We start from the raw sequence: 26,363 nt of genomic DNA, 5'->3' as shown, positions 1-26,363 counted from the left end.
TAATTAATTAATTAAATAAATAATTAATTAATAATTAAAACAAACTTTGTCCAAAAAATTATCTCGACGACGGCGCGAGGGGGGTCTCTCTTTTCAACCCTTTTAAAATTAATAGGAGTATTGCGAAATTTAAACTCTCATATTTTTCTTTCCATAACCGATGAGAGACAAATGTCTTTCCATTAAAATACAATAGGACTTTTCAAGTTCCCAACTCTTGAAGTTCTCAAATTTTCAAGTTCCTCTTTTTCCCTCTTTTTTCCATCAATTCTTGCTACATACTCAACAACATGAAAGAAAGCATAGTTGGGATGGTAAAATGACATTTTTCCAAGGTAAATACTGATGCGACTCGCAAAGCAAAATCATATAACAATATTCAACAACTCCAACAAAATTCAATAAAGCCAAGAAGTGATGCACAATGAAGTGTTATTGGATAGATTTGACGAAGAATGAGAATAATATCCAAGGAGTTGCTCACTTCCCTTGTAGTACCTTACATAACAACATTGAATCTGATTTGATTTGATTGCAATGTTTACATGCCTCTAGTATTGCCTTTGCCCCTCCATCTGTATTGTACTTGACCCAACCAGCCGGTGGAAATTCACATATGACTTTTGTTACCTTCATCTTGGTCCTATCCAATTCTTTCATTATACATTAATTAATATTTATTAAATTTATTTTAGCATGATTTAGTATTTTTAAATTATGATTATTTTCATTATGATTTTATAATATTTATTTTATATGATGATTTCATTATTATTTTTTAATTGAATATCTTTGAGTCATCTCATATTTTGTGTTATTTTTTTAAGGAACACCTTAGATAATTGTATTTTGGTTGGACTAAAGAAATATTTGAAGCACAAGTTAATTAATAATATGTTTGTATGCAAGCTTTACAGAAAAAACCCAAAAATCTGAAAATATCCGAAGTTTATTAGTTTGGTTTGATTTATAAATTTAAAAACTCAACAACAATGGTTTGAGTTGGTATTTGAAAAATCTGAACCAATCCAGGTTGAAAAACCGAATTTTATTAGTTTGCTTCGATTTATAAATTTAAAATTTTTACAATAATAATTTAATTTGATATTTGAAAAATTCGAACCAATCCGATCGTATACCCCTAACGAGAAGTATGAAATTTAAGTGAAAGGAAACAAGGTAATTTAACTTTACACAATAAATATTATTTCTATTGCGAGCTATTGTTGTTATAACTTCTAAAGGAAATGATGAAGTTGGAAAGTGATCATTCCATATGTTATATACTAATAATAATAAATATGGAAGAAAATAGAGCGGATTTATATTTTTAAGGTTTTAGCAATAATTTATTATATTTTAAATGTTATGGATCCNTATATAACACAACGCAAGAAGGATAATATTTCATATAACATTCTGATGAAGAACATAATTCATACTCATCTCACAGGCTGAGGATAATTAAAATTAAAGGGGATACACCTGAGATCATTTTGGTCACAAGCTCATATCTACTTGTTACATTACAAACCAGCGTTCTATAGTCAACTAGAAACTAGCATCTTTGGGCACAATCTAGTTTTCGTCAGTAGAATCTGAATCAACTTGTATAACCAAATCAGGATTGTGTGGTTGTATCCTGAATGTTGTCTTTGCGCGTTTCTTGCAGAACAAAGACATGTCAGCACATTGCCTCTTCTTCGCATCTGGAGGCTGGACATCCTCAGCTGATATCATAAAAGAGTGATTCAATAGCATGTCTGCACTCCAACGCGCGCTTGGATTTTTTATCGGACAATTATTTAGGAAATCTTTTGCCTCAGTAGACAATTTAGGATTTTGAATATCTGGTTCCTCATACTTAATTCAGTTCAACATAATATCTGATGATTCCCATGGGGGTTTTCCAGTAATCATCTCGTAAACAGTGCATCCAAGAGACCAAATATCAAATCCTGGGAATACTCCTCCTTGAGTAGAGCTTCAGGTGCCATATACCTTTTAGTTCCTCTGAGCCCCCACCTCCTCCCCTCAGCTGATCTGTTGCAAAGTTATGGAAAGCCCGAAATCAGCAATCTTTGCCATCTCATTAATAGTAAGAAGAATGTTGTGGGGTTTTATGTCGCAATGAATTATCCCTTTTACCCTTCTTTTGTTCTTTTATGAGCTTTTATTTAGTTTTTCCATTTTTCATTTTTCTTTTTTTAATGGAGAATTTAAAAAGTATATATATTTATTGATTGTCCACTACATTTGATAATTCATTCGTGGAAAATTTTATTAACTTCTCATCGAATCAATTCTTTTTCTTTTTAATTTTACTTCTTCTTATCTATTTCATTCTTGATGTATTTAAAATATATTTTAAAGTGTATTTATCAATTATGATAAATGTATAATTACATGTAAAGTGTATTTATTATTTGAGGAATAAATTTAATTATGCTTCATAGTTATGGTTTGCATAATTACAGGCTGTAGTTACAGTTATTAAGCTGCCTCGTTTGTATAATTCGCAGGTTTGTAGTATTCGCGAATACATTTGTATAATTCAATTATTTTTGTATAAACTCGAAATAACGAATTCATACATATACAAACATCAAAAGTGTAAATAATTATACAAACTATATCATACAAATTTTGAACTACACAAAAGTTGTGCAAATTATACTATACAAATTTTGAATTATATAAACGTGCTAATTATACAAAACCAAAAAGTTGAGACACGTAATTATAGCTAAAAGTAGGTTTTGAATTGTAATTAAAGCAAACTATAGTTATATTGACTAATTAACTAGTATATATTTGCTTATACGCGTAATTTTCTCTTTATTAATGATGATATGAGAAATGTATAATTACATTGTCGTACTTAAATCATCAAATAAATATGTTAAAAGAAATTAAAATTAAAAAAGTATTATTTTCATGAAACTCTATCAATAAAAAAAGGGGAAAATGCACAAGTACCCCCTCAACCTATGCCCGAAATCCCAGAGACACACTTATACTATACTAAGGTCCTATTACCCCCTGAACTTATTTTATAAGTAATTTTCTACCTCTTTTTAGCCTACGTGGCACTAGTTGGAAAAAAAAAGTCAACCATCGTTGGGTCCACAAGATAGTGCCACGTAGGCTAAAATGGGGTAAAAAATTATTAATAAAATAAGTTCAGGGAGGTAATAGGACCTTAGTATAGTATAAGTGTGTCTCTGAGATTTCGGGCATAGGTTGAGGGGGTACTTGGACATTATCCCTACAAAAAAAGATATCATGGAAAAACAATGCAACAGGTTGTAGATAGTCAAACTATGAATTCAGGTGCTTGAGAAATTGTTTCACAGGAGGTCGTGCATTTTAACTTTTGATGCTCTTACGAATAATATTGTGCATGAGATCAATTCATCTCAAGTTAAATCTACAAGTAAATTAGTTATTTCTAAGGAAAAACAAGGTGCGATAAGTACTCTGAGCAGGGGTGGACTCACATTATATGGAGGGGATGCAAGTGCACCAGCCAACTTACAAAAAAATCCTATGTATATATCTATATCTATTTTGAAAAATTTGGTAGAAATTAGTATATATTTAACAGTGCACCCATAAAAATCATAAGATTGCCCTTATGCAATTGGTAGAAGTTAGAGGTATCACCCTCTAGAGTAAGGTTTGAATCCCACTTAAGCCCCCTTTTATTGTTTTTATTTTAAGTTTACTTAGACCTCATATTTAAGCTATGTTTATATTGATGCAACCAAAGTCGTTAACTTCTGAATTCGTTTTTATTTTTTAAATTTTAAGTTAACTTAGACCTCATATTTAAGCTATATTTATATAAATGCAACCAAAGTCGTTAAATCATGGGTTCGCCTCTGACACTGAGATGGATAGATATAGCAGATGAAGAGGAAGAACAAGTCACTTCTCCTCCTATGCAAAAAGAAATTGATCCCAACAGCTCCTGCTTTTGTGTCTAGTAGTGCCAAGTGAGTAACTCCCCCACAAGGTTTGTCACCATCAACAAATGTTGATGCAGTCTTAAATGATCGTTTGGTGAGTTCTAATATTGAAAAATTGGCTTCACTTACACCGATTAACAACTTCAAGTTGGTGATAGAAGTACTTTGTCCCCAAATAAGTTTGCTAACCTAGATGATGGGGAAGGTGAGGAAGAGGAAATGCTAGATTATTATTTTGCAATTGCAGTTAGGAATGCAAATATTTCTTCTAGGCAACAAGGCAATAACGCAATAACAAAACAAAGCATTAATGAAAGTATAGTTGGGATGGTAAAGTGATTTAGGAATTTGTTATAAGGCAACTATCAATGCGACTCGCAAAGCAAAAGCATATGACAATATCAACAACTTCAACAAGATTCAATAAAGCCAGGAAGTGATGCACTATCAAGTGTTATTGGACAAATTTGAACAAGAAGGCAAGATAAACATATTTCAGTTTACTTTTGAAGGTCAATCTATCTTGTTTAGTTCATACATTTGTAAAACGAAGTTTGAGGTTAATAACTCAACTTCCTCCTTGGCCTTTATGGTTTTTTATTACTAAAGAATCCTCACTTGTAATATCATCATATAGTGTATTATAAACTTTGTGATGATCATAAAATATCTAGTTCTTTCTAGCTCATATTTTCTTCATAGTTGTTAATTAGTTGAGGTTAGATACGTACCTCATTAAGATTGGTAAGGTAAGGTTTAGCATCCCTTGCTTGTACGTTTTCTATTGACAATTTTTTTATGATCATAAAAAGCCACTAGACCACTGTGTAGTGGTATAAATTTGTGTTAAAGAAAAACTAAAGATATCTATTCATCATCACTTATAAGATTCAATTTAAACTTAGCTTGTCTAGGAGGTTATTAATTCGAGCTAAGAAAACAGTTTCTCGTAGAAATGCAGGATAAATAGCATATAATAGATTTCTGTGGTCCGCTTTTAGAAAGAAAATAATTAGAAAAAATTGCCGGATAAAGTGGTGTACAATAAACCTTGTTGCATTTTCTTTCTTTTTTTTTTTTTAAAGAAATTGACTTCTTCCGATGGATTTATATATCTTTATTTTTGCATTAAAAAATTGGAAGAAAAAAAGGCGAAAACAGTAAATAAAACTAATTTGAAAACATACGAAGAGACGAACATGATTTTATTAGGATCGAATATGATAATACAAATTTCCTGGGAATGACTCAATATATTTAACCTTCAATTAATTAAAATATGTATTTTTAGTTCCTTCTTATAGAAATATAATATATCAAGTTTGAATTGGCTTACCATGGTCAAATATGGCTACTTGTATTTTACCATATGTGTCAGTACTCTTATAGGTTTGACAATAGATTTGAAATCCATATATATCCAACTGAAATACAAGTGTTCCAACTCATTGAAATACGAATAAAATGGATTGATTTTATAAATATGGACTAAAATTGTCAGCACTAGTGTAGTTGTAACACCCTGTAAATAATATGATAAACATATGAATCATTCATCATGAGTGTATTAACTTGACTCGAATTATATCCTACTTATACATGTGTTAAGGTTCACTCCTATATATATGTGAGAAATGTATCGGATGTGGTTTAGAGTCATAAGGGATCTCTATCACAAAGTCAAGTTCAAATCTTTCCTATTGACTAAGTTTTCGCATTAGTTCATATAAGGGTCAACTTTAAATGACCATATTTCTTATAATATGAAGAGTTAGGTAATTCTTAACCTATCAAAAGGTCGATGAGTCTTCTTTCCAACTCCATTGACCGTTTGTCAATGAGTGTCCGAAGTACTTTGAGACATTATGACTTATTTATTATAGATGCTCCAACCTGGTGGAAGTCTACGACCCGATCTGTGACAGAGAGGAAGCAAACCTCATTGCCCATATAAATGAAATTCCATCTTCCAAATCTGGTATTATTTTTGGGAAATTTTTCAAAATAACAATATTTTAGTTTTTAGTGGGACTATTTAGCAACACTTCCATTATGATTAAAAATGGCATTATTTTAGTTTGTTAGGGATTAATCATATATTTATTATTATTTTGAAAAGAATACAAATTATTAATAAGAGAAAATCATGGAACAAACAATTTTTAAAAAATTTAAAAAGATTTAAATTTGGAAAAATACAATTAATTAGTAACAGAATGGAGAAAATAAATAAAAATATTTCAAATAAGGTAATTTTTGAATTTAAACCAACGAAGTCACATTAACATAATTACTAATCAAAATTTAAGTATAACTTTAAGTAGGCATAATTTTTTTTCCATTACATCTTCTATTTTTGGGATTAAAATTTGCAAAATTTCTTTTCTGTTATACGTGTTTCGTTCTATAATTGACATGACTTTTTTCTCTCTTATTGCTCAAATTTGTAATATTAATTTTTTAACACTTTATTGAAAATACAGAATCTATGTAGAATTGAAATCGATTGATTTAAGATTTTCGCGGGCAGTGTAGAATATTTTAGAATGAAAAAATAAAAAAGAGAAATACAAAATTTGTTGGCAAACAAAGTGAGCAGAAAAAACCTAAAACTTGTTGGTATACATTTAAAATTGATATAAAATAAATAAATAAATAAATACCAAAACTAGTTAGCATAGAAAGTGAAAATGAAATACAAAATGATATTGAAATACAAAGTGACTACAAAAGAAATAAAAACTTGTTGGTATGGAAAGAAAGCGAGAATGAAATACAAAATGAGATTGAAATACAAAATGATATTGAAATACAATGTGAGCACAAAAAAAAATTGTTGGCATAGAAAGTGAGATTGAAATACAAAATGATATTGAAATACAACGTGAGCACAAAAAATATAAAAAATTTTGGCACATAATTAGAATGAATACAAAGTTAAAAAAATACAAAATTGTATGAAGCCTAATTTAGAATAGTATACAAAATTCTGTAAAACTATTTATCTACTATCCTATGATATAATACAAAATTAAACATATAAATAATTTGAAATGAATACTACCTACAAAATAGATACCACATCAATTTTGTAATGAATACAAAATGCAATAGACCATAAAAACAATTAGAAATACAATATGAAAATTTATATACAAAATAGTTATGCAAATTATACTATACCAATTTTGAATTATACAAACGTGCGAATTATACAAAACCAAAAAGTTGAGCCTCGTAATTATAGCTAAAAGTAGGTCGTGAATTGTTATCAAAGCAAACATTAGTTATATTAAGTAATTAACTAGTATATATTTGTATACGCGTAATTTTCCCTTTATTAATGATGAGGGAAAATGCACAAGTACCCCCTCAATCTATGTCCGAAATCCCAGAGACACACTATACTAGTAAGGTCCTATTACACCCCTGAACTTATTTTATAAGTAATTTTCTACCCCTTTTCGGTCTACGTGGCACTAGTTTGAAAAAAAAGTCAACCAACGTTGGACCCACAAGATAGTGCCACTTAGGCCAAAAAGGGGTAGAAAATTATTAATAAAATAAGTTCAGGGAGGTAATAGAACCTTAGTATAGTATGAGTGTGTATCTGAGATTTCGGGCATAGATTGAAGGGGGTACTTGTGCATTATCCCTTAATGATGATATGAGACTTGTATAATTACATTACAATACTTAAATCATCAAATAAATCTGTTAAAAGAAATTAAAATTAAAATTGAAATAGTATTATTTTCATGAAACTCTATCAATAAAAAAAAGATATCATACAAACACAGTGCAATAGGTTGTAGATAGTCAAACTATGAATTTAGGTGCTCGAGAAATTGTTCCACAGGAGGTTGTGCATTTAAACTTTTGATGCTCTTACAAATAATATTGTGCATTAGATCAATTCATCTCAAGTTAAATCTACAAATGAATTAGTCATTTCTAAGGAAAAACAAGGTGCGATAAGTACTCTCATATGGATAAATATAGTAGATGAAGAAGAAGAACAAGTCGCTTCTCCTTCTATGCAAAAGAAATTGAGCCCAACAACTCTAGCTTTTGTGCCTAGTAGTGCCAAGTTAGTGACTCCCCCGCAAGGTTTGTCACCTTCAACAAATGTTGTTGCAGTCTTAAGAGATTGTTTGATGAGTTGTAATATTGAAAAATTGGCTTCACTAGCACCGATACTTTGTCCCCAAATAAGTTTGCTAACCTAGATGATTAGGACATCTTTGAGGAGGGTGAGGAAGAGGAGATGCTGGATTATTGTTTTGCAATTGCAGCTAGGATTGCAAATATTTCTCCTAGACAACCACGCAACAACAAAACGAAGCATGTGTTGCCAATCTGTGTTTGAAAACAAGGAATACTGATTCTAATAAATTTTGCAAAAACACGAAATAACTAAAATTTACTTAACAGTAAGAAAGATGAACAAAATTTAATCTACAAAAACTAAAATTTGTAAAACGTATCAGAATCTAAAAAAGTTTTAACAGGAAAAAGATCAAGTCCACTGAACTCACAGTGTCCCCTTAAGCAAATTATTCCCCTCTAGTATCCGAAGTTTGATTTGGAATATGACCTCCTAGGTTAAAATGATCTCAATCATCAGAGAACAGATACCAAAAACTCTGGTGTCGGTGAACCAGTCAACAACAGTAAAATACATAAAGTAATTTGTTGTGCAGAAGAAGAAGAGAAACGTTTCGGTTAATTTCAACTAAATAACTGAAAAACGTTTTTGTTATCAACTAATTAACGGAAAACATTTTGGCCATTTAATTAATTAATTAAATAAATAATTAATTAATAATTAAAACAAACTTTGTCCAAAAAATTATCTCGACGACGGCGCGAGGGGGGTCTCTCTTTTCAACCCTTTTAAAATTAATAGGAGTATTGCGAAATTTAAACTCTCATATTTTTCTTTCCATAACCGATGAGAGACAAATGTCTTTCCATTAAAATACAATAGGACTTTTCAAGTTCCCAACTCTTGAAGTTCTCAAATTTTCAAGTTCCTCTTTTTCCCTCTTTTTTCCATCAATTCTTGCTACATACTCAACAACATGAAAGAAAGCATAGTTGGGATGGTAAAATGACATTTTTCCAAGGTAAATACTGATGCGACTCGCAAAGCAAAATCATATAACAATATTCAACAACTCCAACAAAATTCAATAAAGCCAAGAAGTGATGCACAATGAAGTGTTATTGGATAGATTTGACGAAGAATGAGAATAATATCCAAGGAGTTGCTCACTTCCCTTGTAGTACCTTACATAACAACATTGAATCTGATTTGATTTGATTGCAATGTTTACATGCCTCTAGTATTGCCTTTGCCCCTCCATCTGTATTGTACTTGACCCAACCAGCCGGTGGAAATTCACACATGACTTTTGTTACCTTCATCTTGGTCCTATCCAATTCTTTCATTATACATGTATTTAATATTTATTAAATTTATTTTAGCATGATATGATACTTTTAAATTATAATTATTTTCATTATGATTTTACAATATTTATTTTATATGATGGTTCCATTATTATTTTTTAATTGAATATCTTTGGGTCATCTCATATTTTGTGTTATTTTTTAAGAAACACCTTAGATAATTGTATTTTGGTTGGACTAAAGAAATATTTGGAGCACAAGTTAATTAATAATATGTTTGTATTCAAGCTTTACCGAAAAAATCTGAAAATATCCGAAGTTTATTAGTTTGGTTTGATTTATAAATTTAAAAATTTGACAGCAATGGTTTGAGTTGGTATTTGAAAAATCTGAACCAATCTAGGTTGAAAAACCCGAATTTTATTAGTTTGGTTCGATTTATAAATTTAAAATTTTTACATGAATAATTTAATTTGATATTTGAAAAACTCGAACCAACCCGATCGTATACCCCTAACGAGAAGTATGAAATTTAAGCGAAAAGGAAACAAGGTAATTTCACTTTACACAATAAATATTATTTCTATTGCGAGCTATTGTTGTTATAACTTCTAAAGGAAATGATGAAGTTGGAAAGTGATCATTCCATATGTTATATACTAATAATAATAAATATGGAAGAAAATAGAGCGCATTTATATTTTTAAGGTTTTAGCAATAATTTATTATATTTTAAATGTTATGGATCCGTATATACGGTATATATATGTTACTCATAATTTTAGTGAACTTTTATCCATAGATGGTATTGCAAAGTTGGATCCGCCACTAGGAGAAAACCTAAATGAATTACTACTAGTGGGGGTTGTTTAATTGGTGAGATGCAATGAAATGAGTTATTCATTTTTTCTTTTACTATTACAACGAAAGAGATATTTAGTGATAGTAGGTTTTCTTTTATCAAACGTATTTTGCAGCAAATGAGTTAATCTAATTACATCCAGAATCGCTAAAAGCCTTTAGTAACACTTACATAAATAGTCATAGTTATTGTTGTTGCTAAACATTAGTATATAGTATTATTGCGGCTAAAGCTCCATTAGGGATAATTAAATCTAAAGGGGTCTACAAATTAGTCCAACGCGAGCTTGGATTCTTGACCTGACAATTATTCAGGAAATCTTCTGCCTATGTAGATAGTGTGGGATTCTCAAAGTTTGGTTCCGAATTTGATGATTCCCACAGGGTTTCTAATGATCATCTCGTAAACAGTGCATCCAAATATCGAAATATCAATTCCTGGACCGTACATCTGCTTAAGCAGAGATTCAGGTGTCATATACCTTTTAGTTCCTTTAAGCCCCTGCTTCTGTGCCTTTTTTGTCCAAAGTCAAGCAAGCCCGAAATCAACAATCTTTGCCACTACAGTCGAACCATAGCCATTAGTAGTAGTAAGAAGAATGTTGTGGGGTTTTATGTCCAAATATATGATTCCTTTTTTGTAAAATCAAACTGAGCCCTAAAAGAATATTTGTGGTGTAGTTTTGGACTTGTAACTCAGGCAATCCTACTTCACCAACGCGATCAGCAAAAAGGCTTCCAACTGAGGCATACTGGAGCAGCAAATTGTAAAGATGTAAGTCATCTTTTTGGGTTACTTAAAATCCAAAATATCTAATAATTTGAGGACAACCATCAAAACATTCTTTATGATGTCGTTTATTAAAACACAATGTATCACTACTTCTTAACATAAAATCACCACTGTTGTCTCACAAATCTAACCTCTTCGTCTCTCTTTTCATGTTTTAAATATTATTGAAATAAATTAATTATAACTATGTTTGTTTATGTCCTGAATTGTTTTTCTTATCGTGTTTCATTATTAGGTGGAAATCTAACTTCTTTATTGGCTTTGTTTGTAAGGATGTACAAATAAAGAAAAATTAAATAAAGGTCTAGCTTCATGTTACAAACACAAGAATAACAAACAACTAGTGCTCTTATTATTATTTTTTCCATACGTAAACTTTTTCACTTCATTTTTATTTGTCCATCATATTAAAAATAGATGTTTAATAATACTTGTTTAGTTTAGAAATTCAATAAGTTATTTATATGATAATCTTTCCTTTTTAGTCTATTTAAAGAAGATTGACTTTTTTTTTTGGCAACTCTTTAATTTTGACAATTTTTTTTTGTCAACTCTTTAATTTCAATTTTTCACATGATATTTTTCCACATATTTAAGAACATTTTGATATATTGAACATAACTTTAATTTACTATCATATAATTAAACTTTTTTCTTTATTTTCTAAAACTCCGTATCAACTCAAACTTTACCATTCTTTTGTAAAGGAAGAGAGTACTATTTGGTATGTAATACATTTCCCAAAATATTAAACTAAAATTAATGGATTCGAACGGTAATATAATACTCCCTTGTTTCACAAAAAATGATCTGGTTTAACTTGACACGGAGTTTAGGACTATAAGAAAGAGTTTTGAATGTTGTGGTACTAAATTAAAATTATGTATTGTCATTTTATCATGTGACCTTAAATATAATAGTGGAAAGCTGAAATTAAAATATTACAAAAAAAAAGAGATAATTCTTTTTAAAACGGACTGAAAAGGATAGGAAGTCATTTATTTTTTAACAGGGGATTAATATTATTTCTACTATTAATTGTTAGGTGAATGTCAAACAAAAGGAGTAATTGAATAAAAGCATACTAATCTCAAGTCTTAACTAACACTAAATGCAAAGACTAAATTGATTCCTTTTTAGTCTATTATCTAAAAAAGGACTCATTTCTTTTTTGATAATATTTTAATTTCAAATTTTTACATGACATATTTAAATTTTCATATTAAAGCACATTTTGATATATTTAACATAAATTTAATTTAGTGTTATAAAATTAAATTTTTTCCTTTATTTTCTTAAATTTTGTATCAACTCAAACTTTACCATTCTTTTCTAAAGGAAGAGAATACTATTTAATGATATGTACTACATTTCCCAAAATATTAATTATTAGAATTAATGGATTCAAAAGGTAATATAATAACATTATTTCTACTATTAATTGTTACATGAATGTCAAACAAAAGGAGTAATTGTATATAATCTCAAGTCTGAACTAACACTAAATGCAAAGACTAATCTCAGCTATATATATGCAAAGAATGAATTGAATTTAAGCAGTAGCAGTGGATGTGTTATGAAAAATGGTTTCACATTTACAAGTACAAAACATAGAGCCCCAAAATCCAATCTTGAATTTTGATGCCCTTCTATGTAAGGAAGATCGATTAGATGAGGGAGATTTGGGAGGAGGATACCATTCAGATGAAAGAAATCGGAATGTGAAAAAGATTTCACCTTTATTAGAATGTGACATGTTTTGGGAAGATGGTGAGGTTGAAACTCTGTTATCAAAGGAAAATTTGAATCTTTTTGATTGTACTAGTTTAGTTTCAGATGGGGTTTTGTTGGGGTTAAGAAAAAAGTCCTTGGAATGGATGTTGACTGTCATTGACCACTATGGTTTCAATGCTTTGACTGCTGTGTTAGCCGTCAACTATTTTGATAGATTTATGTCTCGAGTCTGTTTTCAGAAGGGTCAGCCATGGATGAGTCAGCTTGTCGCTGTTGCTTGTCTTTCCATTGCTGCTAAAGTAGAGGAGATTCAAGTGCCCCTTTTGTTAGGCCTTCAAGTATGTCACTATGTTTTGATAATGATAAAAAACATATCTAAACTATCCTTATTTGATCTTCATACTATATATATTAACACCAACTACTGATTATAACACATCTATCTATCACTTGTCCTCTTTTTTCTACTTGAATGTAGGTAAAGGGAACAATTGATAGTTGAAGAGTGTTTTGATAAATAGTTGGTGATATTCTCGCATATAAGGCATGTTTTGACCCTTCACTTATTAAGCTATAGTTGTGTTGATGTTTCTATAAATCTCTTAACGGTTATGTCCGTTTGTCATTTCTCAAATATTGAACACTGGATTTAAATGAAGTAGAATGGGCATTTAGAATTGATATAATTGATCATACATAGCTTAGGATTGAAATGTGATTGTATTAATGATGGATGTATTTTGTTGATTAGGTATCAAATCCAAAGTATGTGTTTGAGGCAAAGACTATAAAGAAAATAGAACTTCTAGTGTTGTCCACCCTCAAATGGAAAATGAATCCAGTGACACCACTTTCATTTATAGACCATATCATCAGGAGATTTCAACTGATGACCAACCTACATTCGGAGTTCCAGAGGAAATGTGAAAACATCATTCTTGGTATTATCACTGGTGAGATATCTATCTGAAAAGTTTGTTTGAAACTTTTGGATTTGGGTTGTTTATTGATTATATATTCCATCATGCTGAATGCAGATTCTAGACTTCTGCATTATCCCCCATCTGTAATTGCAACTGCAACATTGTTTTATGTCATCAATGATATTGAACCTAGCAATGCAGTCGATTACCTTAATCAACTTATGGCTGTTCTTAAAGTTAGAAAGGTTTGCACTCTTACTTTGATTTTCATTTTCAGTGATCGACCTCTTTGGGCTTCTTAGTAGTACCTTATAGTATTTGATTAGCAATATCACTATGCCTATTTGGTTTGTATGTCACTGAAGTTATTGATCTTCAAACAGGACAGCATTGATGAATGTCATGATCTCATTCTAGAGCTAATGGGCACTTCTGGATCCAAAATCTGCCAAACCAACAAGCGGAAATGTCAATCTATTCCAGGCACTCCCGATGGCGTTATTGATGCATATTTTAGCTGTGAAAGCTCTAATGATTCTTTGGTTGTGACATCATCAGTTTCATCCTTGCCAGATCCTCAGTATAAGAGAAGTAGAACATAGGATCAGCAAATTTTATTTGCTTCAATAAGTTCTGTGTCTTGTTTTAGATCATAATTTTTCGCTGAGTTCACATCCTCTAGATTATCTAATTTTCAATGGTGATATATAGACACTCTTTTGGTATGTCCTCTTAAAACACAATGCACAGTTGTATAATGTTCTATCAAACAATTATATGATGTTGCATTATGTTTTCTGGACATGTGATGAAATCCCTGTAATGATTTAGACATATTTGAACATGAATTAAACTATGTCTGATTGGAAATTGAAGGAAGAATGAGTAAAAGATATATTGGGTGATCTTTTCCTTAAGTGCATCAATGCAGCTATTTGAAATTACTTTTTTGAGCATGAATTCAAGATACATATATATACACACACAAACATATATTTAATATGCACTTCACTTTTTCTTTTCCACCCCTATTATGCTTTCTACCATATGTTGCATACATCTATGCTTCAATTCCAAGCAAGTTGTGGATACCTTTCATAATTCAACATATCAAAATAGGTATTAAAAATTAAAACAAATAATGAAGAAAAAAAAGCATCAATCAATAAGAAAACAATAACAATATGAGAGCCTAAACACAATAAACAACATACGACTATGTAATTAAAAGTGAAATACTAACACTTCGAAAATCAAGACAACACTCAATACATACAAACCTTCCACCCTAATATACGATCTCTGCATCCTCTGATCCAGGTCTTGTCCTTGGTAATTTGGAGTTGCGTGATATCCTGTCTATTCACTTTCCCCAATACATTTTAGCTTACTTCTACCTCTCCTCGTACTCATTACATCACACCTCTTGCATTTCCTCACTGGGCTTCTGCATATCTCCTCTTCACAAGACAAATTATCTTAGTCTTGTTTTACTCATGTTATCCACCATAGAGGCCACCACAGGCTTGTTCCAGATACTATTCCGATTAAAAATATTATTTAGACATGAATAAAAAAATATTCAAATCCTTAAGAAATTTAATTTACTTTGAATTAGTTTTCTAACATTCTCCCATGATGCAAAATTGTATATGATTGTCCTTTCTTTGTTCTTGTTGTATGGTAGCATTTTTCTTCAATCCTTTAATTTTTTTATGTGTTGAGTAGTTCTCTCCAATTTTCTAATGTTGATGTACTTGTCATCAACTTGACGCTAAGGATGTAAATAGATCAGATTGGTCCAGGCATTTTAATTATCAAATCAATTTTATCGGATATTTAAATTTATAATCAATTTCAGTCAATAAAAGTCAAATTTTTCAGTTTCTATCTTTTTTTCAGTCTTATCTTTTTAATTAATCTCAGAATTTTTTTCTAGTAAAATTTTCATAGCACAAAACAGAAGAGACGAAATATAATTATGAAATATCTTTTTTACCAGAAGTCGAATCATCATCAGAAGAAGAATTAGGCCAAAATTAAGATATATTCTAGAAATATCAAACTTCTATCAAACAAAAGCAACTGAAAGACTTACGTAATGATTCTTGTGGAATTTAGAATGAAGTTTACATATAACTCGTGCTCTAAATATACCTAGACAACTATATTATAAGATTAAGTACTATTGCATGACTAAATACTACATACTAAATATAAAATTGTTAATATATTTTCATTGTCCAAATCAATATAAATTTTTTACATATTGTTATTGTTTAAATCAAAGTAAATTTTGAAGTAGATATCCAACACCATAGCCATTCCAAGTGTTAAATTAGTTTTTTTTTATTGTTGGCATTAATATTGATTTTGTTGTAGTCATTCCAAGTGCTAAATTAGTTTCTTATTATTAGATTTTACTTGGTCGCACAAGTAGGGTTAGACAAAAAAAAGGCTTAAAGTTGTATGCATATTTCACTTAGACACCTCAATCTAACTTTATATTTGTTGAACACTTACAACAACTCGAATTTGAACCATTTGAACACTTTTTTAACAAATAGCTACAATTATAAGAGGTGTGTAATACACTCGCACTTGTGGCAATTTGACGAATGAATAACGTACACATGACATTTTGAGCCAAAATATATATTAAAACTTATAAAAAAAATTAAAAAATGAAAAGAAGATCTTTGTCCACATGACATTTGAAGAGAATTATCAATTGAGCCCAATTTAATCTCCAATTTCAACAAGTTTTAAAACTTTTTATTAAGATATGTTCCTATATTGAAGGTATGAATTATTATCTATTTAAAATCTTTTAGGATTTATCTATCCATTTGTTACTTTTTGAACAAAAAATTCTTAAGAGGAAATTCAAATTGTTATTATAAAAGTTGAATATCAATCTGTTAAATTATCGAGATTAGTCGAGTCAAATGTCATGTGTACGTCATGTGTACGAGTCAAATGTCATGTGTACGAGTCAAATTGTGATTATAAAAGTTGAATATCAATCTGTGAAATGGTTTTACTTTTAAAAAGTAGTGGTTTTACTTTCGAGGGTAATTTGTGTATAAGAAATTAATGAACTTATCCAATCATCCTTAGCTTTTCAGAGAAATTACGAAAAAACTCAAATAAACTCAAATTTGTTGCTCGTGTCATTTCATATCAAAATAGTGTCTTGCCAAATATATTTTCTGGAAAAAAAGAAGAAGCAAACAATGGTCTCTCAAGCTCTGAATGTTTGTGTACTGCACTTCCCATGCCACATCAGCGAGAATGTTTAATAATACTAATTTTGACTAGTACAAGTATTCAATAGGTGCTAACTCTACTAGATGCGTTTAAGTAAAATATGCAGATAACTTTAAATGATTGTGGATGACTTAAGAAAAAAAAATGTAACAGAAGGCAAAATTAAACTTTTTCTCTTTTTTCTATAAAGTGACTCAATGTTAATTAGGGAGTATATGAGTGAGGGGAAAAATCAGTTATTCTGAGTCACGAGTATCAGTCATATTCAATATTATTAATCTGAAACCTAACAAATACCAACAAAACATAACAAAAATCAATTAGGGTCACAACATAGATGCAAAAAAAAAAAAATGAAGTTGCAAAGATTAAAATTACAAAAAACAAAAGATGAACATGAGACATGGTTTGAAATATTTCATATAACATTTTGATTTATATAACACAACGCAAGAAGGATAATATTTCATATAACATTCTGATGAAGAACATAATTCATACTCATCTCACAGGCTGAGGATAATTAAAATTAAAGGGGATACACCTGAGATCATTTTGGTCACAAGCTCATATCTACTTGTTACATTACAAACCAGCGTTCTATAGTCAACTAGAAACTAGCATCTTTGGGCACAATCTAGTTTTCGTCAGTAGAATCTGAATCAACTTGTATAACCAAATCAGGATTGTGTGGTTGTATCCTGAATGTTGTCTTTGCGCGTTTCTTGCAGAACAAAGACATGTCAGCACATTGCCTCTTCTTCGCATCTGGAGGCTGGACATCCTCAGCTGATATCATAAAAGAGTGATTCAATAGCATGTCTGCACTCCAACGCGCGCTTGGATTTTTTATCGGACAATTATTTAGGAAATCTTTTGCCTCAGTAGACAATTTAGGATTTTGAATATCTGGTTCCTCATACTTAATTCAGTTCAACATAATATCTGATGATTCCCATGGGGGTTTTCCAGTAATCATCTCGTAAACAGTGCATCCAAGAGACCAAATATCAAATCCTGGGAATACTCCTCCTTGAGTAGAGCTTCAGGTGCCATATACCTTTTAGTTCCTCTGAGCCCCCACCTCCTCCCCTCAGCTGATCTGTTGCAAAGTTATGGAAAGCCCGAAATCAGCAATCTTTGCCATCTCATTAATAGTAAGAAGAATGTTGTGGGGTTTTATGTCGCAATGAATTATCCCTTTTACCCTTCTTTTGTTCTTTTATGAGCTTTTATTTAGTTTTTCCATTTTTCATTTTTCTTTTTTTAATGGAGAATTTAAAAAGTATATATATTTATTGATTGTCCACTACATTTGATAATTCATTCGTGGAAAATTTTATTAACTTCTCATCGAATCAATTCTTTTTCTTTTTAATTTTACTTCTTCTTATCTATTTCATTCTTGATGTATTTAAAATATATTTTAAAGTGTATTTATCAATTATGATAAATGTATAATTACATGTAAAGTGTATTTATTATTTGAGGAATAAATTTAATTATGCTTCATAGTTATGGTTTGCATAATTACAGGCTGTAGTTACAGTTATTAAGCTGCCTCGTTTGTATAATTCGCAGGTTTGTAGTATTCGCGAATACATTTGTATAATTCAATTATTTTTGTATAAACTCGAAATAACGAATTCATACATATACAAACATCAAAAGTGTAAATAATTATACAAACTATATCATACAAATTTTGAACTACACAAAAGTTGTGCAAATTATACTATACAAATTTTGAATTATATAAACGTGCTAATTATACAAAACCAAAAAGTTGAGACACGTAATTATAGCTAAAAGTAGGTTTTGAATTGTAATTAAAGCAAACTATAGTTATATTGACTAATTAACTAGTATATATTTGCTTATACGCGTAATTTTCTCTTTATTAATGATGATATGAGAAATGTATAATTACATTGTCGTACTTAAATCATCAAATAAATATGTTAAAAGAAATTAAAATTAAAAAAGTATTATTTTCATGAAACTCTATCAATAAAAAAAGGGGAAAATGCACAAGTACCCCCTCAACCTATGCCCGAAATCCCAGAGACACACTTATACTATACTAAGGTCCTATTACCCCCTGAACTTATTTTATAAGTAATTTTCTACCTCTTTTTAGCCTACGTGGCACTAGTTGGAAAAAAAAAGTCAACCATCGTTGGGTCCACAAGATAGTGCCACGTAGGCTAAAATGGGGTAAAAAATTATTAATAAAATAAGTTCAGGGAGGTAATAGGACCTTAGTATAGTATAAGTGTGTCTCTGAGATTTCGGGCATAGGTTGAGGNTAAAACGTATCAGAATCTGAAAAAGTTTTAACACGAAAAAGATTAAGTCCACTGAACTCACAGTGTCCCCTTAAGGAAATTATTCCCCTCTAGTATTCGAAGTTTGATTTGGAATATGACCTCCTAGGTTAAAATGATCTCAATCACCAGAGTATAGATACCAAAAACTCTGGTGTCAGTGAACCAGTCAACAACAGTAAAATACACGAAGTAATTTATTGTGCAGAAGAAGAAGAAGAGATCAGAAAAATTTGTAAGAAAAATTCTGAAGAGTGAATGGTATTTATATGCAAGAGGAACAGGCTCTGAAAGGTTACAATCTTTGAGAAACCACACGACCATTAATGAAAATTTTCAACCTTTCAAATGGTACTTACTGTTCTAAAAGTTGTAACCTTTCAGAACAGTCATTTCCAAAAATGGCGAAAATTTTAAATAAAAAGGGAAAGTTTTCAGAACCTTAGTATAGTATAGTATGAGTGTGTATCTGAGATTTCGGGCATAGATTGAAGGGGGTACTTGTGCATTATCCCTTAATGATGATATGAGACTTGTATAATTACATTACAATACTTAAATCATCAAATAAATCTGTTAAAAGAAATTAAAATTAAAATTGAAATAGTATTATTTTCATGAAACTCTATCAATAAAAAAAAGATATCATACAAACACAGTGCAATAGGTTGTAGATAGTCAAACTATGAATTTAGGTGCTCGAGAAATTGTTCCACAGGAGGTTGTGCATTTAAACTTTTGATGCTCTTACAAATAATATTGTGCATTAGATCAATTCATCTCAAGTTAAATCTACAAATGAATTAGTCATTTCTAAGGAAAAACAAGGTGCGATAAGTACTCTCATATGGATAAATATAGTAGATGAAGAAGAAGAACAAGTCGCTTCTCCTTCTATGCAAAAGAAATTGAGCCCAACAACTCTAGCTTTTGTGCCTAGTAGTGCCAAGTTAGTGACTCCCCCGCAAGGTTTGTCACCTTCAACAAATGTTGTTGCAGTCTTAAGAGATTGTTTGATGAGTTGTAATATTGAAAAATTGGCTTCACTAGCACCGATACTTTGTCCCCAAATAAGTTTGCTAACCTAGATGATTAGGACATCTTTGAGGAGGGTGAGGAAGAGGAGATGCTGGATTATTGTTTTGCAATTGCAGCTAGGATTGCAAATATTTCTCCTAGACAACCACGCAACAACAAAACGAAGCATGTGTTGCCAATCTGTGTTTGAAAACAAGGAATACTGATTCTAATAAATTTTGCAAAAACACGAAATAACTAAAATTTACTTAACAGTAAGAAAGATGAACAAAATTTAATCTACAAAAACTAAAATTTGTAAAACGTATCAGAATCTAAAAAAGTTTTAACAGGAAAAAGATCAAGTCCACTGAACTCACAGTGTCCCCTTAAGCAAATTATTCCCCTCTAGTATCCGAAGTTTGATTTGGAATATGACCTCCTAGGTTAAAATGATCTCAATCATCAGAGAACAGATACCAAAAACTCTGGTGTCGGTGAACCAGTCAACAACAGTAAAATACATAAAGTAATTTGTTGTGCAGAAGAAGAAGAGAAACGTTTCGGTTAATTTCAACTAAATAACTGAAAAACGTTTTTGTTATCAACTAATTAACGGAAAACATTTTGGCCATTTAATTAATTAATTAAATAAATAATTAATTAATAATTAAAACAAACTTTGTCCAAAAAATTATCTCGACGACGGCGCGAGGGGGGTCTCTCTTTTCAACCCTTTTAAAATTAATAGGAGTATTGCGAAATTTAAACTCTCATATTTTTCTTTCCATAACCGATGAGAGACAAATGTCTTTCCATTAAAATACAATAGGACTTTTCAAGTTCCCAACTCTTGAAGTTCTCAAATTTTCAAGTTCCTCTTTTTCCCTCTTTTTTCCATCAATTCTTGCTACATACTCAACAACATGAAAGAAAGCATAGTTGGGATGGTAAAATGACATTTTTCCAAGGTAAATACTGATGCGACTCGCAAAGCAAAATCATATAACAATATTCAACAACTCCAACAAAATTCAATAAAGCCAAGAAGTGATGCACAATGAAGTGTTATTGGATAGATTTGACGAAGAATGAGAATAATATCCAAGGAGTTGCTCACTTCCCTTGTAGTACCTTACATAACAACATTGAATCTGATTTGATTTGATTGCAATGTTTACATGCCTCTAGTATTGCCTTTGCCCCTCCATCTGTATTGTACTTGACCCAACCAGCCGGTGGAAATTCACATATGACTTTTGTTACCTTCATCTTGGTCCTATCCAATTCTTTCATTATACATTAATTAATATTTATTAAATTTATTTTAGCATGATTTAGTATTTTTAAATTATGATTATTTTCATTATGATTTTATAATATTTATTTTATATGATGATTTCATTATTATTTTTTAATTGAATATCTTTGAGTCATCTCATATTTTGTGTTATTTTTTTAAGGAACACCTTAGATAATTGTATTTTGGTTGGACTAAAGAAATATTTGAAGCACAAGTTAATTAATAATATGTTTGTATGCAAGCTTTACAGAAAAAACCCAAAAATCTGAAAATATCCGAAGTTTATTAGTTTGGTTTGATTTATAAATTTAAAAACTCAACAACAATGGTTTGAGTTGGTATTTGAAAAATCTGAACCAATCCAGGTTGAAAAACCGAATTTTATTAGTTTGCTTCGATTTATAAATTTAAAATTTTTACAATAATAATTTAATTTGATATTTGAAAAATTCGAACCAATCCGATCGTATACCCCTAACGAGAAGTATGAAATTTAAGTGAAAGGAAACAAGGTAATTTAACTTTACACAATAAATATTATTTCTATTGCGAGCTATTGTTGTTATAACTTCTAAAGGAAATGATGAAGTTGGAAAGTGATCATTCCATATGTTATATACTAATAATAATAAATATGGAAGAAAATAGAGCGGATTTATATTTTTAAGGTTTTAGCAATAATTTATTATATTTTAAATGTTATGGATCCATATATACTGTATATATATATGTGTTACTCATAATTTTAGTGAACTTTTACCCATAGATGGTATTGCAAAGTTGGATCCGCCCTTAGGAGAAAACCTAAATGAATTACTACTAGTGGGGTTGTTTAATTGGTGAGATGCAATGAAATGAGTTATTCAGTTTTTTTTTTTACTATTACAACGAAAGAGATATTTAGTGATAGTAGGTTTTCTTTTATCAAACGTATTTTGCAGCAATTGAGTTAATCTAATTACATCCAAAATCGCTAAAAGCCTTTAGTAACACTTACATAAATAGTCATAGTTACTGTTGTTGCTAAATATTAGTATATAGTATTATTGTGGCTAAAGCTCCATTAGTGATAATTAAATCTAAAGGGGTCTACAAATTAGTCCAACGCGAGCTTGGATTCTTGACCAGACAATTATTCAGAAATCTTCTGCCTCTGTAGATAGTTTGGGATTCTCAAAGTTTGGTTCCGAATTTGATGATTCCCACAGGGTTTCTAATGATCATCTCGTAAACAGTGCATCCAAATGCCGAAATATCAATTTCTGGACAGTACATATGCTTAAGCAGAGATTCAGGTGTCATATACCTTTTAGTTCCTCTAAGCCCCTGCTTCTGCGTCCTTTTTTGTCCAAAGTCAGGGCAAGCCCGAAATCAGCAATCTTTGTCACTACAGTCGAACCATAGCCATTAGTAGTAGTAACAAGAATGTTGTGGGGTTTTATGTCCAAATATATGATTCCTTTTTTGTAAAATCAAACTGAGGCCTAAAAGAATAGGGGTTTCCCAGTAATCATCTCGTAAACAGTGCATCCAAGAGACCAAATATTAAATCCTGGGGAGCACTACTCCTTGAGTAGAGCTTCAGGTGCCATATACCTTTTAGTTCCTCTGAGCCCCACCTCCTCCCCGTAGTTGATCTGTTGCAAAGTTATGGAAAGCCCGAAATCAGCAATCTTTGCCACCTCATTAGTAGTAAGAAGAATGTTGTGGGGTTTTATGTCGCAATGAATTATCCCTTTTTTGTGAATCAAACTGAACCCTAAAACAACATTTTTGGTATACTTTTTGACTTGAAACTCAGGCAATCCTCCTCGTTCATGAATACGATCAGCTAGGCTTCAAGCTGAGGCACATTCAAGCTCCAAATTGTGAAGATATAATCCATCTTTGCAAGTGACTTTGAATACAAAAAATCGAATAATTTGAGGACAATCCTCAAACATTCTTAAGAATTTCCTTTCATTTCGAAGGGATCGAGAGTTGTTCAACCTACAAAATTTAACGGCAATGAGAGATGGTATGAAACAAAACCATAGCTTCCTTTTCCCAATGTTCGACCTCTCCTCCACTTATATTTCGCTTCTTTTTCCTTCATTACACTGTTTTTTCTTATAGGAGTCATGATAAAAATTAGCAGATTGGATCAACCAATTTATATAAAATAAATTTGGATAAACTCGTCTCAACCAATTCTTTTACCCTTCTTTTGTTCTTTTATGAGCTTTTATTTAGTCCAGATTGAGTTTGGGAAAAATGGCTTTACATTTACAAGTACAAAATATAGAGCCCCAAAATCCAATCTTGAATTTTGATGCCCTTCTATGTAAGGAAGATCGATTAGATGAGGGAGATTTGGAAGGAGGGTACCATTGAGATGAAAGAAATCGGAATGTGAAAAAGATTTCACCTTTATTAGAATGTGACTTGTTTTGGGAAGATGGTGAGGTTGAAACTCTATTATCAAAGGAAAAATTGAATCTTTTTTATTGTACTAGTTTAGTTTCAGATGGGGTTTTGTTGGGGTTAAGAAAAAAGTCCTTGGAATGGATGTTGATTGTCATTGACCACTATGGTTTCAATGCTTTGACTGTTGTGTTAGATGTCAACTATTTTGAATGATTTATATCTCGAGTCTGTTTTCAGAAGGGTCAGCCATGGATGAGTCAACTTGTCGCTGTTGCTTGTCTTTCCATTGCTGCTAAAGTGGAGGAGATTCAAGTGCCCCTTTTGTTAGGCCTTCAAGTATGTCACTATGTTTTGTTAATGATAAAAAGCATNTTAGTATTGGTGTTTGTATAATTGTCTTAATTGTTATGTCCGTTTGTCATTTCTCGAGTATTGAACACTGGATTGAAATAAAGTAGAATGAGAATTGAGAATTGATATAATTGAACATACATAGCTTAGGATTGAGATATGATAATAATAATAGTTATGGTTGTATTAATGATGGATGTATTTTGTTGATTAGGTATCAAATCCAATGTATGTGTTTGAGGCAAAGACTATTCAGAATATAGAACTTCTGGTGTTGTCCACCCTCAAATGGAAAATGAATCCAGTGACACCACTTTCATTTATAGATCATATCATCAGGAGATTTCAATTGATGACCAACCTACATTCGGAGTTCCAGAGGAAATGTGAAAACATCATTCTTGGTATTATCACTGGTGAGATATCTATCTGAAAAGTTTGTTTGAAACTTTTGGATTTGGATTGTTTATTGATTATATATTCCATCATGCTAAATGCAGATTCTAGACTTCTGCATTATCCCCCATCTGTAATTGCAACTGCAACATTGTTTTATGTCATCAATGATATTGAGCCTAGCAATGCAGTCGATTACCTTAATCAACTTATGGCTGTTCTTAAAGTTAGAAAGGTTTGCACTCTTACTTTGATTTTCATTTTCAGTGATCGACCTCTTTGGGCTTCTTAGTAGTACCTTATAGTATTTGATTAGCAATATCACTATGCCTATTTGGTTTGTATGTCACTGAAGTTATTGATCTTCAAACAGGACAGCATTGATGAATGTCATGATCTCATTCTAGAGCTAATGGGCACTTCTGGATCCAAAATCTGCCAAACCAACAAGCGGAAATGTCAATCTATTCCAGACACTCCCGATGGCATTATTGATGCATATTTTAGCTGTGAAAGCTCTAATGATTCTTTGGTTGTGGCATCATCAGTTTCATCCTTGCCAGATCCTCAGTATAAGAGAAGTAGAACATAGGATTAGCAAATTTTATTTGCTCCAATAAGTTCTGTGTCTGGTTTTAGATCATAATTTTTCGCTGAGTTCACATCCTCTAGATTATCTAATTTTCAATGGTGATATATGGACACTGTTTTGGCATGTCCTCTTAAAACACAATAAGCAATTGTATAATGTTCTATCAAACAATTATATGATGTTGCATTATGTATTCTAGACATGTGATGAAATCCATGTAATGATTTAGACAGATTTGAACATGAATTAAATTATGTTTGATTGGAAATTGAAGGAAGAATGAGTAAAAGATATATTGGGTGATCTTTTCCTTAAGTGCATCACTGCAGCTATTTGAAATTACTTTTTTGAGTATGGATTCAAGATACATATATATACACACACAAACACAAACATATATTTAATATGCACTTTACTTTTTCTTTTCCACCCCTATTATGCTTTCTACCATATATTGCATACATCTATGCTTCAATTCCAAGCAAGTTGTGGATACCTTTCATAGTACAACATATCAAAATAGGTATTAAAAAGGAAAACAAATAATGAAGAAAAAAAAGCATCAATTAATAAGAAAACAATAACAATATGATAGCCTAAACACAACAAACATAATACGAATATGTAATAAAAAGTGAAATACTAATAGAAACAACCAAACACTTCGAAAATCAAGACAACGCTCAATACATACTAACCTTCCACCCTAATATACGATCTCTGCATCCTCTGATCCTGGTCTTGTCTTTGGTAATTTGGAGTTGCGTGATATCCTGTCTATTCACTTTCCCCAATACATTTCAACTTACTTCTACCTCTCCTCGTACCCATTACATCAAACCTCTTGCATTTCCTCACTGGGCTTCTGCATATCTCCTCTTCACAAGACAAATTATCTTAGTCTTGTTTTACTCATGTTATCCACCATAGAGACCACCACAAGCTTGTTCCAGATACTATTCCGATTAAAAATATTATTTAGACATGAATGAAACAAATATTCA

At 30.9% G+C, this 26,363-nt stretch overlaps 4 pseudogenes; 2 read left to right on the top strand and 2 right to left on the bottom strand.

Annotated features, from left to right (window-relative positions):
- Nucleotides 1-1,578: 1,578 nt before the first annotated feature.
- Nucleotides 1,579-11,140, bottom strand: LOC107009996 (annotated as a pseudogene).
- A 1,483-nt stretch (nt 11,141-12,623) lies between these two features.
- On the top strand, nt 12,624-14,353 carry LOC107009995 (annotated as a pseudogene).
- A 3,251-nt stretch (nt 14,354-17,604) lies between these two features.
- On the bottom strand, nt 17,605-23,709 carry LOC107009994 (annotated as a pseudogene).
- Nucleotides 23,710-23,867: 158 nt separating this feature from the next.
- LOC107009993 lies at nt 23,868-25,359 on the top strand (annotated as a pseudogene).
- Nucleotides 25,360-26,363: the final 1,004 nt, after the last annotated feature.

This window comes from Solanum pennellii, chromosome 2 (assembly GCF_001406875.1).
Source record: "Solanum pennellii chromosome 2, SPENNV200".
NCBI lineage: Eukaryota > Viridiplantae > Streptophyta > Magnoliopsida > Solanales > Solanaceae > Solanum > Solanum pennellii.
The sequence above is the reverse complement of the archived record's forward strand: the minus strand, read 5'-3'. Positions and strand labels throughout refer to the sequence as shown.